The sequence below is a fragment of the Chiloscyllium punctatum genome, chromosome 42, assembly GCF_047496795.1.
Source record: "Chiloscyllium punctatum isolate Juve2018m chromosome 42, sChiPun1.3, whole genome shotgun sequence".
In the NCBI taxonomy this organism is placed as follows: Eukaryota; Metazoa; Chordata; class Chondrichthyes; order Orectolobiformes; family Hemiscylliidae; genus Chiloscyllium; species Chiloscyllium punctatum.
In genome coordinates, this window is record NC_092780.1 from 30,723,097 (window position 1) to 30,736,197 (window position 13,101).

Consider the following 13,101-nt stretch of genomic DNA (forward strand, 5'->3'; position numbering starts at 1 on the left):
CCATTTGTTGCTGACCCAGTCTGGCAGTTCCTTCCTTTAGGAGTCAGCCAGTTTGGTGCTCCTGAGCGTGATGGACATTGATGACCGTTACCCAAAGTAGAGTCTTTGTCTTTGTGCCTCTTAATGTTTCCTCCAAGTAGCGTTCAACATATTTGCTTCTGTTCATTGGCAAATGACTTACAGGGAATCAGCCAATTGATTAGCTATCCATTGAAAGTAATAATAATCGCACCTGACTTCTATCTAGTAACTTAACAGGCAAATACTAATATATTTTAACTTTTACGTGTTGGTGTGTGGTTTGAATATTGTGAAGTTGGAAGATTGAGGGAGTGGGGGGAGGGTGATGATGTTTACATCAGCTACAACAACAACTTACATTTCTGTACCATAGTAACAGTGCCCAAGTTGCTTCATGGAAATATCAAACAAAATTTTGCATGAAGGCATTGAGGGAGATATGGGGAACACTGAACAAAACTTGATCAGAGAGGTAGATTTTGAGATGTATCTTCCAGGCCGAGAGAAAGTAAAGAGGAAAAGGGGAAAAAGTTAGATTTTTACAGAATTTCGGATCTAAGCAGTTGAAAACAAACTGCTGGAGTATCACAACCTCTGCAAATGAGGATGTGACTGATGACGTGACTTTGGCACCAATCAGAGAGTTTCAGAGAAGGCATTAGGTTTAAAGATGCATTTAAAATAGAAATTTTGGGCACTACTCTAGAGAGCTGTGTTCATTATGAAATCCTATCAGGCCTTCTATACACTGCAGAATTAGAATACAACATTGTTAAGAAGAAATGCATGTATTCATCTGTGTTTCTTGGAGAAAGTGGATGCAATGCTTCAATATGAAATCAATAGAGAACTTTGGCAAGAATGTCCCAAGTTATTTTAATTCAGGCAAACTGAAGCAGGACTATCATATTTTTTACAAGAAGATGTTAAACCCAACTGCTTGTACACTCCCAGAAAAATGTCTCATCCTTTGATGGGTGGTGCATTATGGCACAGATTCCAGATGAAATCAGACTGCACCTTTAAGACAGTGACATGGCATCACAATATGCAACATTCGGGTAAAAGGTATCTGCCTCACCTTGTGTCAGATCCCTCAAAGATTTACATGACCTCAGCACTTTGGATGGATCAGTTACGGAGGATGGTAAGGCGGTCATTGAGGTAGTTAGTGTTTGAAATAGTTGAGATAATAAAGATATGAATGAAGGTTTCATCAGCAGATAGGCTGAGGTGGAACATAGGAGACAGTGAGGTCTGCAGATGCTGGAGATCAGAGTTGAGAGTGTGTTGCTGGAAAAGCACAACAGGTCAGGCAGCATCCGAGGAGCAGGAAAATCAATGTTTTGGGCTGAAGCCCTTCATCAGGAATGAGGCTGGGAGTCTTGGGGATGGAGAGATAAATGGGAGAGGAGTGGGGCCAGGGAGAAGGTAGCTGGGAGTGAAACAGGTGGTTGGAGGTGAGGGTAAAGGTGATAGGTCGGAGAGAAGGGTAGAGCAGATAGGTGGGAAGGAAGATTGGCAGGTGGGACAGGTCATGAGGGCGGTGCTGAGCTGGAAGTATGGAACTAGGGTAAGGTGGGGGGGAAGGGGAAATGAGGCAACTGGTGAAGTCCACATTGATGCCCTGGGGTTGAAGGGTCCCGAGGCAGAATGCTTCACCAGAAGGACAATGTTTCACAAATGGAGGGAGACACACAGTCTTAGTGATGTGAGGATATGGGATTAAAAGCTGAGCCTGAAGTCATCATTGAGAATGGCATGGTTCAACCTCAGTAAAAGGCCAGGGGGCATGATTGAGTAGGAGGCAACTGGACTAAGTTTGCAGTAGGAACTGAAGGAGATGGCTTTTGTCTTTGTATTAATTTTTTGGAAGGAATTTTCATCTTTCAATACTGCATGTCAGATAAGTGACATGACAATTCATAGGCGGCGTAGGTGCGAGGGCAAGGAGTGGTGAGATATGGGCCTGGATTTGCTGGATATGTGTCAGTAATATCAACAACAAAAACAGATCAGGTATTTTACATTTATCCACATGTGATGCCTCAGAAATATACATGATTTGATACTAGGCTTCATTATTTGATGAGAGCACATGAAAGGTCCCAGCAGCTTTTATTTTGAACTTAATCTGAAAATTGATAATATAGATGTCTCTGATTTTAAACTTCCAATTTGCAAACCCTAGTACTTACGAATGCGACCCCACACAGAGGTGTGATTTCAAAAACCTAACATACGAACATGTCCGGCTTTACATTGTCCTGCATTATATTCCAATTTGCATACAAATTGACTTGCAAATTGACCCCGGAACAGAACTAGTTCACAACTGTATTATATCAAAACATTACAGTCATTGTTTGAAAAGGCAATCCTTGATCCATACTGGTGACTGTGTAGAAACAGTGATAGGATAAAGGACTTATGCCTGAAATGTCGATTCTCCTGTTCCTTGGATGCTGCCTGACCTGCTGCGCTTTTCCAGCAACACATTTTCAGCTAGAAACTGTGATACCTTTGCTGACCCAGGAGACGACTGTTCACTAACAGCAAGGATACTTCCAACTCGAGTACCTAATTTTGCTTTTTTTCATTAGTGATAGTAATCATAGAATCCCTATGGTGTGGAAACAGGCCCTTCGGCCCACCAAGTCCACACCAACTCTCTGAAGAACTACCCACCCAGACCCATTTCCCTACCTACTATCCTATATTTATCCCTGACTAATGCACCTAATCTACACATCCCTGAACACTATGGGGCAATTTAGCATGGCCAATTCACCTAACCTGCACATCGTTGGATTGTGGGAGGAAACCGGAGTGCCTGGAGGTGGGGAGAATGTGCAAACTCCACACAGACAGTCGCGTGAGGCTGGAATCAAACCCGCGTCCCTGGCGCTGTGAGGCAGCAGTGCTAACCACTGAGCCTCCATGCCACCCACAATGGCTGGGGTTGGCTGAGCCAGTGGGAAAACTGGAAACGTAAGATGTTAAGATAGCAATGGCCAAAGATTTTCTGGGATCAATTACATTGGGTCAAGATTCATTCCACCCAGATCAGGCCTTTCCACAAAATCAAGTATCCGCTGAAGTCAAAATTGCAAGCACTTGACTCTTGCATTCATTTAGAAAAGCTCTTCACATTGTGTTCATATTTTAGCTGTACAAGCTGCAGTGAGTAAAATGTTCAAGGTCTTTTTGCACATATTCACTTGAGAAACTGACTTGTTGACACCAGTGAAGTTTGAAGAGTGACCCCACCAGAGTAAACTCAAGAGCATATTGGGAGCAATTTCTCAACGGGGTCCCAAAACTGATATTCTATCTCTAATGTCACAGTCAATCACTTCAGTGTAAAGGTTAGCAGCACTAGCTGCAAATTAATAGCACCTCGATTGTTCCCTTAACAATTCACCACAGGCCCACATCAGTTATGTATCTTTGCCAAATGCAACAACTTTCATCTTCAATACCAATTACCTATCCATCAATGTGGTGTCAGGTATAGGGATTTTAATGTTGTGGGCCTACACTTCCTAGCAACTGGATTTTATTTGCCCACTTCACACATGACTCCCAATGTTCAAAGAGATTTTCACATTCATTATCATTTTGAACGCTGTAACACAGAGAGGTGTAATCTATGTTCAAGCCTCTGCCCTCCTGTAGAAATCTAGTTTGGGATTTCCTTTATAAAACATGTGAAACAGAAAATAATTATTCTGAACACCTGATAATACGAACAAAAACAATAGATTTCATTTGCTAATTTTATTGAGACCATGTAGGGATTCTCTTCAGGTGCGAACAACGCTGACTGCTGAACTTTTATTTGCAGCTATTTGGCCAGAAATGAGCAAAAGCAAAAGGAAATTGTTTTAATATACAATCTCAGTAAATAAAGCAACAAGTCAAAAATATATTAAGCACTATTGGATAGCTAGCATGAATAGTATTACTTTCAGATGCATTTGTTAAAGCCACATCCTGTTTTGAATTGGTTCAAGATCTTATTTTTCAGCCTGGAACATCTCAGGTCGACAGTATACCAGAAGTACACATCCCGAACACTGCTGAAATGCAAGTATATAAGTGTCATACAGCTCATATTGTATATTGGTTGTGTCCTTATCTCTAGGCTGGAAAACCTGGGTTCACGTCTCATCTGCTCTGGAGTTGCATTATAACATGTCTGAACAGATAGTTTAAATCAATCTGTAAGTCTCATTCTAATCCTTCTGCAATCAATCTTTGACAGGAAAGAAAACAGGAAACAGTTTACTTCACAAATATCTGAAATAATACTAGGAAAGAAATGTTCTTCTGTTTAATTTATGAATCAAAGATGGTCTGCATCAGGGTTGAAGGGGGTAAAGATAAATACTATGCCAGCTAAGGTCAGGCAGTAATGAATTAGTAACTGGGTTAATTATTCTGGGACTTAGGTTAATGGTTTGGGAGATGAGAGTTCAAATCTCACTATGGCATTTGGTGGAATGCGAATTTAATAAAATCTGAAAGTGGAAACTCGTTCCGTGAATGATGACCATAAAACTACCACTGCTTGTTGTGTCTCTAATACCATTTAGGAAAAGGAACCTTCCAAGTTCTGAGGGAGAGTCGCTTGACCTAAAACGTTAACTCTGGTTTCTCTGCATAGATGCTGCCAGACCTGCTGAGATTTTCCAACAATTTCTGTTTTTGTTTCTGATTTACAGTTCTTTTGTTTCTTTTAAAGGACTCTTCCATCCTTACGTGGTCTAATCTGCATCTGACTTGAGACCAACAACAATATAATTCACTCTCAATTGCCCCTGACATCACCCATCAATTCAGTTCAAGAAGAATTAGAGATGGACAACAAATGTTGTCCTTGATGGTGACACACACATCACCTGAAAGAATGTTTTAAAAAGCAGCTATCCATTATCAGTTTAAATCAGGGTGAATTGTTATTTATTACAAAGGCTTCTGAAACCTGCTTGCCCACTATTTGCAGTATAGTCCTTCAATCATTTAATCACAGTTTCTTGGTAGAACCCTACATTGCTGAAAAAAGACACATTTTAATAAAAGCTTTTCATCTTGCACCCATCAGGCCACAAGAATACAAATTCAAGAGGAAATCCAACATTTACACTGCATTGCAGAAGTGTGCTGATTGTTTGGCAATTCCATGGAGGATGTGCCCATTGATGCTGATTGACAGTTAACTTCTGGCTTTCTTTAAATTTTAAACCAGGAAGGCTACCTGTGATTGGTCAGAACATGGCTCTGAGAAATGAACCAATAGGATGGCTGTCTATATTTTATTGAGTTTAAGCATGTCTGCAGACATGGTTTTCTTCTGTCTGTTACAATCAGGGGCTCATTTATTAATATATGTAGGTTCCTGCACATGCAAGCGTGTTACAATATATGCCCACCATAATTATTCACATACTCAGGATTATAAATCAAATATCCAGTAGCAGAATCAGATCCAGTGTTGGACATTGAGTTGGGAATTTTAAAAGTATGGTTGGGTTGTGTACAATCCATACTTTCTTGTTGCAAACAGCTGATAAGGTACTGTTTGATGCAGTCTGCCTGGTTTCTGTTTGTATGAACCACATGGGCAATGAGACTCATATAGCAAATTGTTTGTTTGCATAATAGGCAGGACATCACATGGCATGATGGTAGCATCCTGTTAGTGGTGCACACAACTCATATCACAATTTGTCATATGCTACTGTACCAAGGAATCACTGTAGTGCCATCAGTTCATTGACAGAATGGAATTCTACTCCATCTGTATGAAGCTGATGTGTAAACACATCCAACATATCATGCAGGTGTATACACAAATCAGGATTCCTTCATTTTGTTCTGGTTCTCCGTTTCATAGAATCCCTAGAACATGGAAGCAGGCCATTCGGCCCATCGAGTCCACACCAACCATCTGAAGAGTATCCTACCCTGACCCACTCTATCCCTGTAACCCTGCATCCCCCAAGGCTAATCCATCTAGCCTCAACATTTCTGGAGACACTGGATAACTTAGCATGGCCAATCCATTTAAACTGTACATCTTTGGATTTTGCGAAGAAACCAGAGCACCCAGAGGAAACCCACGCAGATATAGGGAGAATGTGCAAAATTGAACCAAGGTCCCTGGCGCTGTGAGGCAGCAGTGCTGACCACTGTGCCACCATGCTGTCCTTTCAGTTGTATTTGATCCAGTATTCAAAGTTAGTGCGGCCACAGAGTGATGGGGATAAAGCCCTCACAGTATAGTCAAAACTCCAGTTGGGATGCTGTGTACATTTACACTGCAAACCTATAATGAGAAGTTTGTTGCCATGAGGGATACTAGTAACTCCAATTATACCTTCCATTCACCAAACATCCCAGATACTGTATGCCCCCAAAATGAGAGGAAAGGTACATTTTGGTGAATTCTTAATTGTTTCTCTCTTAGCTCAAGGTGAAAATAAAAACAATGAAATGTTTTTATAACTAATATAATGAAAACTCAAAAATCACATTATCAGGCCATGAAATAATAGATACCAAAAGAAGTGAATCATGTACTGCCTCAGTTTCTGCCTTCCATTGTATCTTTGGCTTTCCTTATGTTCTCCAATGTGTTTTCCTTATGGCTGAACCATTGGAGGTGGAAGGGAACTGATGACTTGTCATTGTGGAGACTGCAGATGCCTTTGAAGGATGACTTCAACTAGCATTGGATGTTGAGGGCCTGGCTTTAGGTGGCTCTCAGCGTGGCCTAAAGCTGGATGGAGACAGTAAGGAGTGCGGGTGCTGGAAGTCAGAGCCAACACATGTGAGGCTAGAGAAACACAAAATGTCAGAGAACATCTGGGAAGCAGGCAAGTTAACATTTTTGGATGAAACCCTTCACCCCGATGAAGAGTTTTGGCCCGAACTGTCCTGCTCCTCGGATGCCAGCTGATCTGCTGTGCTTTTCCAGCCTCACACGTATTGACCCTAAAGCTGGTTGGACTGACTGGCTGTTGAAGGTCAGTATTAAAATAACTCATTTGCTAATTTTGGCTTGTGTCCTGGGTTACAGCTCACTCACTCACTAAAGTACACATTTATGTCACCCAACTGCCACCTGAGAGATCCACTGATCTTGCCTGTTCAATTTCACATCCGTTGTCCTGGTTTAAGATACAGTGGAGCTAATTTTCAAGGTTATGAATAGGAAATGAGACCTACCCTCATTCTCCTGCACTCTGATTTCCCTACAAATGACTGACCTTTCACAATGTCCTTGCTACATCTTGATGCAGATCATTTCCTGGAAAACACATCAAGGTCAATAAATAAAATTGTGCTAAATTCAGGAAACCTCAAGAAGTGAAATTAAATTTGAAAACAACGTTCAAGCCATGAATCAGCAAAGCTTTTAGTCTCACAAAGGAATCCTTTCACACATTTCTTGTGTACTCAAATCACAATAACACTCTTAAAATAAGACTCATCTACCTTAACTAACATTTGAAAATGATATGAACGAAATGGGCAATTTCAGTAGTGTGACGTTGCTGCATAAATCCCCACTTGACTGGAAACCAAGAACTTGTACCTATATGGAACCTTTCGAGATGACAAGATGTCCCAAACCCTATTAAATAATAATTTGAAGTGTGTTCACTGATATCTTGCAGGAAACATGGCATTTAATCTGTGTACAGCGAACTCCCACATTAACTCCCACAAACAGAAGAATATTAATGCCCAGACTATTTTCGTGATCCTGCTGATCACTAAGGATAAATCCCCAGCTCTTCTTGTAAGTAGTCACAACGGGTCTTTGATATCTACCTCAAGAGGACAGGTTGGGAAGTGGTTTAGATTAGATTACTTACAGTGTGGAAACAGGCCCTTTGGCCCGACAAGTCCACCCAGACCCATTCCTTTACATTTGCCACTGCCCCTAACACTACAGACAATTTAGCATGGCCAATTCACCTAACCTGCACATTTATGGACTGTGGGAGGAAACCGGAGCACCAGGAGGAAACTCACGCAGACTCGCGGAGAATGTGCAAACTCCACACAGTCAGTCGCCTGAGGCGGGAATTGAACCTGGGTCTCTGGCGCTGTGAGGCACCGTGCCACCCACGATGTTGAGGGCCTGGCTTTAGGCAGCAATATCTCAGCGTGGCCATGTTTAATTATCTCATCTGAAGCTGGCCATATCTGTGAATCTGTGATCTGTCAGTGCTGTACTCATTCAAGACAGCACTGAAATATCAACCTGGATTTCCAAAGTAAGTCCCTGGAGAAGGACTTAAGTCCAAACCCAGGATCTAGAGCTTGCAGAGCTACAGTGAGCCTAAGCTGACACATCAATCAGCCTTTTTCATTGGGAGCAGTATGTTTGTCACCAATACTCACATTATGTAATACTTTGCATCGAAATCCAATCACTGCTGGTTTGATTATTACAACTGCCTCTGCAACATTGCCTAGTGTGGAATAGAATTATTTTCATAAATTACTCACTTCAAATATCACAAGCTTACCATGGCTGCCTAACATTGATCAATACCACACCTCAAGTTGTTTTATTTTAACTCAGTCTTATAACACACCCCTGTGGTAGGTGGGACTCGAACCTAGACACTTCAGGCCAAGATGGAGGGAACTATCATTGCACCATTAAGATATTCTCATCTCAAGTTGTAAACTGAGGTATTTATTTTATTGGAGGAATTGTTCTATTTGTATCACTGGAAGATACCTGACACAACCCACCAATGATACTCCTTCATATAAAACAAGGCAGGCTCTAAGTTCTCTGGAAGTTCCACATTTGGGTATTTATAATCAACCTGTTCAGACATGACACATCTCTGGACTAGATTAGACTTCAACCCAGGCCTCCTGATCTCAAAGGTATGGACACAACAATTGTGTCACAAGACCTCCCAAATGGTACAGCAGGCTTAACGGGTTTTATGGTCAATCCTGTTCCTATTTCCTATATTTAATTGTGGTTGAGAAAATGGTGTTGAACCAACATTTTGAATCAATACCTTAACCCCAGTCCTGATAGGCAGGAGCTCCAGGATATAGTTCCAAGTTGTGTTGATTTGGGACTTACAGGGAGTCTTGTCAATGGACCTGTGCCCATATGCTTGCTACTGGTGCTCTTCTACATGAAAGTAGTCACAGTACTGGAAGGCGCAATCAAAGGAGCCTTGGTGACTTACTGAAGTACGTCTTGTTGAAAGTATACATTTTAGTCACAATTCACCAGTAATGGATGGACTGAATGTTTAAAGTGATAGATGGGATGCCAATTGCTTTGCTGTGCATGGTGTTTAGCTTCTTAATTGCTATTGGAGCTCCAGCTGTCCACTCAACTGAAAATATTCTATCATACTCCTGACTTTTACTTTGTAGATGCTGGATAAACATTTAGGAACCTGGAAGTAAATTATTCACCACAGAATGCCTAACCTCTGACCTGCTCTTTTAGTCACATTACTTATACAGTTAGTCTATTTAAGTATTTGGTCCAAGTGTCCTGTAAGATGTTCACAGATGGGAATTCAACATTGGGAAAGCCTTTGAATGTCATTAGAGGACTGAGGTGAATGTTTATATTGTCTCTTGGTCTCATGTCTAATATAGGAGTGTATCCATCACTTATCATCCCAAGCCGTAATATTTTCCAGATCCTGCTGAATGTGAACCATCTCGTTAGCTTAGTTCCAAATTGAACTGAACACTTTAATTCCCAGTTCTGACCTTGTGATGGTGGAAAGTAGTTTGTGAAATAACAGAAGTTGGCCAGGCCAATGATACAAGCCTGAGGAATATATTCAGAACTATCCTGCAACTGAGGTATTTTGCTGCCAAACATCTTCTTTTGTGCTAAGTATGACTCCAGCCAGAGAGCTTTGTCCTTGAATCCCTTTGATTTCAATGGCAGTCAGTCTCAATTTGTCTCTGAAATGAACCCCTTTTGTCTGTGTTCTGTTGGATGTTGTGTGATCATGGCGGTACTCATACAGAGCATTAGACAGTGGGTTAATGGTAAATGCCACTTCTTAGCTTTGTTGATGACCTCTTCCATCACTTTGTTGTATGTAGGCAGCTGGGGGAGGACTTTAATGGACCAGATTAGTTTTAGTGTTTTTATGGACCTTGACAATTTCCCAGAACAGTTTGCTAGGTCACTACTGCATCTGGAGCACAATCCTTTCCTCTACATCCTCAGTCCTCAGTTACCTCTTCGCACCTTGTGGGTTGAATTAAATTAGCTGAAGATAGACAGATCTGTCGACCACACAGCCAGGCTGATGAGGAATCAAAATAGAGACCCAGTGGTGGTAAATGAAGACATAGCAGAGATACAAGATCAGTGCTTTGCGTGATTGGAAGAGGAATTGCCAAAACCATGTTCAAGAGGAGGTTTGTTAAGTATAGCATAGTTGGCAGCACATAAAGTAATTTACCACCTGCTCCAGATGGGACGCTTCTTCGGATGTTGAGGGAAAGAGCATAGAAGCTGCTGCCCTCAGTTTTCCAATGTCCTTAAATATAAGTGAAGACTGAAACATTAAAAATGTTGCACGTTCATTCAACAAAAAGGTAGAAGGATAATAATAACCCATTGTAGGATATTGTTTCATGGATGTCAGTTGGCTCGCTGAGCTGGAAGGTTCATTTTCAGATGTTTCGTCACCATACTAGGTAACATCATCAGTAAGCCTCCAGTGAAGCAATGGTGGTATGGCCGCTTTTTATTTATGCATGTAGGTTTGCTTGGATCGGTGATATCATTTCCTGTGGTGATGTCAAACAAACCCAAACAAGCAGACAAAATGCATCCAGAAACCTTAGCCACTCTCTCCTACGTTAAAGGTATCTTGGAGATTACTGCCAGACTACTCAGACCTCTTGGCATCATGGTAGCCCACAAACCCATCAACACACTAAAACAGCAGCTAATGAATTTGAAATACCCTATACAGACAACAAGCAAAACTAATGTCATTTACAAAATACCTTGTAAGAAATGTAACAAACACTACATTGGACAAACAGGCAGAAAACTAGCCACCAGGATAAATGACCATCATCTAACCACAAAAAGACACGACCCACTCTCACTATATTCCATCCATACCCTCTCTCGCTAGTATCCTTACATACATATGAGGAAGGACACCATTTTGACTGGGACAACACATCCATCCTAGGACAAGCCAAACAGAGACATGTACAAGAATTCTTAGATGCATGGCATTCCAACTGGAACTCTATTAACAAACACATTGACCTGGATCCCATTTACCAACCCCTGAGAAAAAGAACAGGAAATGACATTACAACAGCAAATGACATTACAACAGGAAATGACACCACCAACCCACAGAAACCTAAACATTTGAATAAAAGGCGGGACATACTGCCAGTGCTTCACCGGAGGCTCACTGATGATGTTACCCAGTATGTTGACGAAACATCTGAAAACAAACCTTCCAGCTCAGCGAGCAAACTTACATCTGGGATCTCAACCTGAGCTACAAATCTTCTCAAAACTCGCTAATATTGTTTCTTGCCACTGGTCAGGAAGCTTTTGGAAAGATGAATATAGGAGAAAATTAACTGTTACGTGGAGATGTGAGGGCTGACAATGGGACAGTATGGACTTGTCAAGGCCAAATGGGAAGTTGTACATTTTTCTTATTAAGAATGAAAAGAAACAATACAATGCAAATAGTACAAATTTTCAGAAGGTGCAAGTAGAGTGGCATGGGGGTTGTTTGCATACAAATCTTTGAATTGGCAGGGTATATTAACTAAGCAGTTACTGATGCACACGGGATGCTGGGCTTTACAAATACAGGCTTGGACTAAGGCTCTGCATTGTAGAGTCACCTCACCCAGCAGCATTAGGAACGACAACATTTGCTGGAACTGCAGAAGTACTCAGACCAGTCCTCAGCCCACAGAGTGCTGGGAAGCGTGGTCAAGGCTGACTGAAATCAGACTTGTCCTGCGAATAAGCAAGGCATCAAGGATCTTCCAGTGAAGGGGGCCCCTGTCACTGACAGGACTTCCTCTGGGCCATTGAATTTGAAATCAGGAGAAATCCCCTTCCCAAGCGTTTATGTACATCATTTCAAGGTTGAGACTCTAATTGTGTTTGGGTATGGATGTAATATAGAGAGGAGTGGGACAGGAAATATTTGTGTACATAATGGCTTCAAAAATGTTACATGAATACAAATACGCAAAAAACAACCAAGCTGAATCATGTATGGAACATGGGTTTTGTAAAATCCAGCCAAGGCTTGCAGTGCAGGAACAAGTCAGATGAAGCAACAAAATGGTAGGGACAAAAAGAAAATTCATTCATGTCAGTAATATTAGAAGCATTCAGACCTAATAAACCTGAAAGAGATGAGGGAGTAAATCAGGTGTTGCAAAGGGTTTCCTCTTGAAATGTAGCTTGGCCTTGTCGAGTTTAAGACAATAGTCTTGTGCTTTCAGTATAACGATAGCCAACGAAAGGAGCCTCACTGTCAAGGAAATGCTATCATTCATTTTGCAATTTCTGGTTAAGAAATAGAGGGTCAATAAGTTTGAAGTTAGGCTGGTTAAAATTGTGTGAATTGAGCAGGAATACAAACTGAAGTAGTGATGTACATTGTGTTTTGTGCCTCAGAGATATGCAGATGTGACTATCATGAGGTTGCATATGTCAAAAAGAGCATTTAAAAGATCTGCTTTCTCATTCTTACTGCTGCCTTGACGGTACAGTGAGCAGTCAGCACAGACGATCAACCAGTAATTGCTATCACTAGAAAATCAGTCTTGGACGCTCTGAATCTCTACTTGAAGTTGCTGAGTATCAAAATGTATTGTGCGAATCAAGGGAATACCACTGGTAATGTCCTGCTTTGTCCTTTCCATGGACAACAACCTTTGCAAGTCAGTTCAGCATTTCCCCAGTGTCTGACAGACTGAAGAAATGATCTTCTGGAATTCCATAAATGCTGACTGTGTGTCCATTAAGGATGACGAGGTGACAGGATACTG